The sequence below is a fragment of the Passer domesticus genome, chromosome 8 (assembly GCF_036417665.1).
Source record: "Passer domesticus isolate bPasDom1 chromosome 8, bPasDom1.hap1, whole genome shotgun sequence".
NCBI lineage: Eukaryota > Metazoa > Chordata > Aves > Passeriformes > Passeridae > Passer > Passer domesticus.
In genome coordinates this window covers 56,949,910-56,956,642 of record NC_087481.1, presented here as the reverse complement: position 1 = coordinate 56,956,642, position 6,733 = coordinate 56,949,910, and positions in this window count along the sequence as shown.

Sequence of the window (6,733 nt, the reverse complement as noted above, 5' to 3'; positions counted from 1 at the left end):
GTGCCCCTGCCCATAATCCATAGACTCTGCCTTCCTGGAACGTATGCATTAGTGGGGAGAGAGAGAATAGTCAGATAAACCCAGTGAGGAAAATCCCACCCTGTGAGTGTGCTGTGTATACTGTTACTTTGGGCTTTGGAGGGCATTTCTGTGAGCAGAACAAAAAAACACTGCACAGCTGTGATTGCAAGGCAGTCTATTATCTGCATTATCTCTCCTTAGGATGGGCAGGAATTCTTCATTTCATGCATCATTTAAAACTTGCTACAGTGATCCCACAAAGTCAGTAACGATGCTAAGTACAAAACTTTAATAGTGTTGCTGTTCAGACACAAGGCACCAAGCTCATTTCCCTGCAAGCTGCAGCACTGGCTGATACCAGCAGTCACTTGAAATATTGCAATCAGCCCAATGCTCAGGCGAACCCAACCAGAGCTGCCGGTGCAACCTCAGAATTTCCCATTTTTCCACGCTTTGGTGTGATTTATAGCTTGATGAAGTCTTATCTCCCCAGCCTACTGCCATAGGCTAATAGTCTGTAACAAAGCTCAGTCTCAAAAATGTCAAACATAATGCAAAGGGGAAAATGACAGCAGAGGAAGTTGGTGGGAGCCTTTGCTAAGGGTGTCTGTCTTGGAGAGCCTAGGGACTCTTGTGGATCAGAACCCAGGAGAGCGGGACACAATCTCACAGAGCTTCTGCTGTGCCAGCTGCGCCTCCCCTGCCAGAGAGGTGCCCGTGGAGCATGCGAGGAGACACACTGCCCTCTGCCAACCCAAGGCAAACACTGCTGCCTTCCCTCTAGCAGCCCAGCCAGAGCCAGCCCTGACAGCCAAGGTGGAGTTGAGAAACTCCTGCTGCTCCTGTGCAAGGCTGATCCCAGCAACTGAGCCCTGATGCTGCAGTTGGAGTGAGTGGGAGCAAATTCCTGCTGCTCTGGGGGTGCCACTGCCAGCAGCTGGAGCTGAGCAGTGTTTGGAGCATCACCTCAGCACTGGTGTCCTCAGCCCTTGCACAGAGCAGCAGCAGTGAGCACATTTTCATGGAGCACCACCTCCAAGGTGCAAATTTCTCCAGAAAACATCATCTCAGGCTGCCAGAGGGCTGTAATTGATAATCTTAAAGGTCTTTTCCAACTTAAATGATTCCATTACTCTATTCCTCCTGCCAGCAGAGTTATTTTGAATAAAACACTGGTTATAGATTGGTACCACTCCACTGAGACCCAAATTTACTTCCATTCCATGGAGCACTGCAGTATTTCAGCGGTGAACTGCCTTTTCAATAACTGCTGAGCAACTGCTGCCCTTTGTCAAAAGATTGCCCAAATTCCTCCAGATTTCTTTGGTCTGTGCTGCTCCACAACTTCCTCACCCACCAGGGACACACTGTGACCCGGGAATTAAAGGAGAGGTGTGGCCAGAAGGATGTTTTGGCTCCCAGCTTTCCCTGCTTGGATTTCAGTTCTCTAAACCACCTTGTACAAGTCCTATTTCCAATTCTCCAGTTTTCTTCTCACACGTGGGAGGAGTGGAACAAGAGTTTCTGCACAACTCACAGTCGTTAAATAAACGCATTTGTTGGATAAAGGCAATATTAACTACAAAGTGTTAATAGTTTTATTAACTGAGCAGCTTCACTACATTCCAGAATGTTTGGCCTTTGGCATCTGCAGCCAGGAAAGCCCCAGGTGTGAGAATACGAGGAATGTCAAGAGAATCTGGGGACTAAGATGAGCCAAATGCTCTGTTTGAGAGCCTGTGGCTCACTGCACCTACCAGTGTCCACGTGCTGCTGAAGCACAGAGGCACCTCACCTCAACTCTTTGTTCCTCAGGTTGCCTATCCATAAAATGGGGATAAATAGTGGCATGGGAAGCTTGTCTTTTGCAAACTTTAATTTATTAATGCCTGAATAATGCTTTCAGGTCCGATGGAAGATGTTGTGTAATTATAATAAATAGATATTGACTTCAAAGAGTCTCTGTAGATCTGGGCTTTTTGATCCCATTCTAAAACTGTAATTATCCCTATCCCATAGGCTTAAATATAAAATTATGAGTGCAGATTTTCATCTGTATTCTGCTGTTGCGTGGTTGCACATTTTCCAGAGGAGGTGGTAGGATATGGGCCCTCAGACAATAATCAGTGAGGATGGCTGTGTTTTTACTGAGGAATGTGGAATTTCTGGGATGAACTGGGGCAGCACAGTTGTGAGATTGCATGGGAGGCCGTGCTCATCTGGGACAGTGGGCTCCCAGCTCCAAATACATATTGGGTACCCTTCTGATGCCCCAGTTTGTAAATAATTAATTAATGAGTGGTCAGTGCCCTCATCTGGGACAATGAGCCTCTGGATGAGTGTGATCCCATCCCCAGACATTGACCTGCACACCTCAGCACAGTGGCAAACACCACAAAAATCCCTGCAGGTCAGACACTGTATTCCCAACATCCATTTATTCTTTTAAAATATTGTCCTTTTATACTCTTATCAAGCAAAAGAGGCCAAACAGATTTTTCCCTCTACTCATTTTAATAAAATTGGCTTCCAGGCTGCGATGTCGGATGCCAAAATTCAACCTGGAAATGCTGGCAGCCTCATCACTCGAGCGACGCCAGCAGTGGTGTTGCAATTATCAGTTGATCTTCTGTTTAAATACAACCCAGCGTGTGAGCTGAATACAGACAGGTTAGAAAAAAAGCTGTGAAAAAGGGGGAAAAAAAATCCTGAACAATTCTAAAACGGGCTCGAGTCATAACATACAAATTGTTTGCTCAGCTAAAATGTGCTAAACCAAAACAAATTAAATGTTGCAGAGAATACGATAGCAGAAGGGTGAAAGTCATTTCAACAAAAGTAAAAAGAATTGGCGTTTCCTTCCAGTCATCTGCATGGCTTTGGTTACCCAGACAGATGGAAAATTGTGTAAAAAAGGGAAGAAATTGCCATCAGAAATTGCAATCAGATGCTGATATAGTAGAGGGCCACTTTGGGGGTCTTTTTCTTGCCCACTTGCTCCAGCTCTGGAATCCAGAAGTGCTGTGCTGCAGGTCTAGCTGGGACTGGATGTGCTGAAGAAATCTCAGCTCTCCTGCTGACCCCTCACCTGCAGCTTGAGCAGCATCTCCCAGTGAGCCACTTCCATGGGAATAACCCAGAAAACACTCCAAGGCATTTTTGGGCATAAATCAAATAGCCAGTAGTAAAAAATGGTGCAAGGTTCTTGTCTGGTCTTGGTACAAAATACAGGATTATTGATTGTGACCTTCCAGTACCTGAAGGAAAACCACAAGAAAGAATGGGGAGGGACTTTTCCCAAGAGCTTATAGTGACAGGACAATGGGGAATAGCTTCAAACTGACAGGTTTAGATGGGATATTAGTAATGTTTTACTGTGGGCCTTGGCACAGGTTATCCAGAAAAGCTGAGGCTGCTCCATCCTTGGAAGTGTTCAAGGCCAGGCTGGTTTTGGAGCATCCTGGGGTAGTAGAAGGTGTCTCTGCCCATGACAGGAGTTGGAATTAGATGATTTTTAAGGTCCCTTCCAACCCAAGAGGTTCTATGATTTTGTCATTTGTATCTGTATTTTTTATTTTATACCACAATAGTGTCTCCTGGATTTTCCTGCTTTCCTGAAGAATGGAAAACACACAATAGATTGAGATGCTCAAAACTCTGAAATGTCAAACATGGCCTGCTGGACAGTGGCCAGGTGCCAACACCTTCCTGCTGAAGGCAGCCTGGGCAGAATGTTGGGAGCAGTGGATGGGGAGCCAGAGTGGAGCCATTTGAGATACCAGAGGAACGGGATTTCACAAGTCAGAGGAGTGCAGAGAGGGCAGCTGCTTTCACAATATTTAACACACTTGCTTTCATGCCACTTCCAGGCCAGATTTTGTCTAAAAAGAACTGTTAGACAGCTCCCCAAACTGCGATAAGAACTCGTAGCTCTAATATTCCAGTGTTAGCATCTGTTCTTTCTTAGGTTACCCCCTTAAATTTCTTTTTTCCAACTTGAAAACAAATCCAAACAGTCCTAAACTCTAACAAATTACCCAGCAGAGCATATGAGTGGTTACAGGTTTCCAGCTCCACTGGAAACACGCTGGTCTCCAAACTGCGAAGAGAATCCAACACTTCAAGCCCAGCTTTCCTGCCAAGACATGTGTCCAAAAAAACCCAGATGCCTTCAGTGTTTTATTACATGCAGCACTGAGCAGTTCAATGGCTCGCAGAGCAGTAGCCAGGAATATTGGGAAATTGCAGATGCAAACACATACACACACACAGAAATATGCAGGCCTGTGACTTTAGCACCGGCGAACATCGGGCTCGTTGAACATTGGGGTAGGAACTGCTTCCAAGCTGGGTTAACGTGGGATAAAAACAGATTGTTTCTTCACAGGCAAAGTCAGATCTGGTGCAACTTGATATAGCAGAACTTTGGAACTGAGTTAGGGGTGTTTAATAATGCCTACATGGTTTTATACTCTCAGATTCAGGGTCAGAAGAAGGGGTAAAATAAAGTTTGGAACGACCTCTGAGTAAGAGTTGAACAGACAAAGGAGATCTGGGATCATGGGAAGGGTTTTGGATATGCCCACTAGTGTCCCCTAGCACATAACAAATTAAAATTTCTTGTACTAGTGGTCAGAAAAGGTGGAGATGCTGGTGGAGATCAGATTAACTCTGGAGCAAAAATATGAATTCTACTGCTGCAATTATTTATTCTTTTTCTTCACTTATGTTGTTTTATATTTGATTCGCACTCACAGTTACCAAAACGTGACTTGACAACCACAACCATTCACAGAAGGACTCAAATGCATGGAAGTTTACATGAAGCTGTTATCAGGAAATCCAAAATCTCTGGGACTATTTAAAAAAGAATTAGTAAAAAGTTTAAAACACTTAATAAACATGTAATAAACTTAACTGAGCATTTTCTTTAATGTTACACATCCATGTATGAATTTTAGACTTTTTTCAATGATTATTCCATCCATTTAAAATATACACATGGAAAAGTATCCAGGGACTCATCCCTTAAGACATTTTATATTTCTTGGGGATATCAATAGGAAGAATAAACCTCTGCTAGATGGATGTTGAGTTTATGGAAGAACTTAATAGATTATTAGTTTAAACATAATTACTCCAATGGGTGCATTGTTGTGTCTGAAGAAAAATATGAAAGAAAAAAGTGCAGGCTGTTTTAATAAAAAACTGGAATTTTGACCTCCATCAGGATGTTACTTTCCAACTCTGGAAACATCTCCAGAGAAGGCTGGCAGGGTAAGAAGGAGAATTTCAGTGACAGCACTGCTGTGTCCAGGGAAGGTGATGGGGATGAGCTCTTGACAAGGCAGGAGCAGGGTACGGGGTGTGGGAGTCTCTTGAGGCTCTGGAGGCTTGGGGACCATTCATCTGATATTTACACTGTGCTCAGCTCTGGGGTCCCCAGCATCAGAAGGTCATGGATGTGTTGGAGTGAGCCCAGAGGTGGCCACAGAGATGGTCCAAGGTCTGGAGCCCCTCTGGAGCCAGGCTGGGAAAGCTGGGGGTGCTCACTTGGAGAAGAGAAAGCTCTAGAGAAACCTTACAGCTCCTTCCAGGGCATAAAGAGGCTTCAGGAGAGCTGGAGAGGGACTGGGGACAAGGCATGGAGGGACAGGATGCAGGGAATGGCTCCCACTGCCAGAGGGCAGGGATGGATGGGATATTGGGAATGAATCCTTCCCTGTGAGGGTGTAAGGCCCTGGCACAGGGTGCCCAGAGCAGCTGGGGCTGCCCCTGGATCCCTGGCAGTGCCCAAGGCCAGGCTGGACACTGGGGCTGGGAGCAGCTGGGACAGTGGGAGGTGTCCCTGCCATGGCAGGGAGTGAAACTTGATGGACTTCAAGGTCCCTTCCAACCCAAACCACTCCATGAGTGAATGTGCTGCCAGGGTTGGAAGTTCACAGCGATTTTCCTTGGCAATTTTCCTTTTTTTCCTCTTTCCTTTCACCAGTCCTTTTCTCCCCGTTGCTGTGCAATGTTTGCTCTCCATCCATCCAGCAGGATGGCATCAGGTTTCTCCAGTTAACTGCTGCCTCCTGGCCCTGCGTGCTTGGAATGCCAAGGGCTGAGCCTTGGAGACCACGCAGAGGCATTTGTGACTCCCAGCCTCTCATCACCAGCATTGTCAGGTTAATGACCTGCAAAGATCTGCACAAACACTGCAGCAGGATTTGCCAAAAATGTTGGCACATTTTTGTTGGCCCCACAGCCTCGTATTAAGTTCACAGAAAGGGGCCAATTTGTGGATGCAAACCCTGGCCTGTGGTGGGAACAAGGGGACTGGAGAGCAAGGATGGTGACTCCTGAAGAGCTTCTGGGGCACTGGTGGCTTGAGTGGACAGAAAACCCTGTGGGTTCCCTGGGGAGACACCTGGGATTTCAACTCTGTCCCTGCTGAAAATACAAACTGGATCTCTGTCCGCTGCCAGCTCAACCCCTCTGCTGTGGCCTCTGACTTCTTGGCCACTTTTGCAGGAGGAATATTTTCCACTTGGCCCCAGGCGTGGAGAAGCAAAGGGAAAGGTGAAACGGGGAAATCTGAGAGCCATCAGGGCAGCAGGAGTTGCCACGCTGGGTGGTCACCCAGCCCCACCTGAGAGCCCAGCTCTGCAGGGGGAGGAAGAAAGCTGTCAGCCCCTGCCAGGAGGAAATGCAAGGCTGATCTGTAATC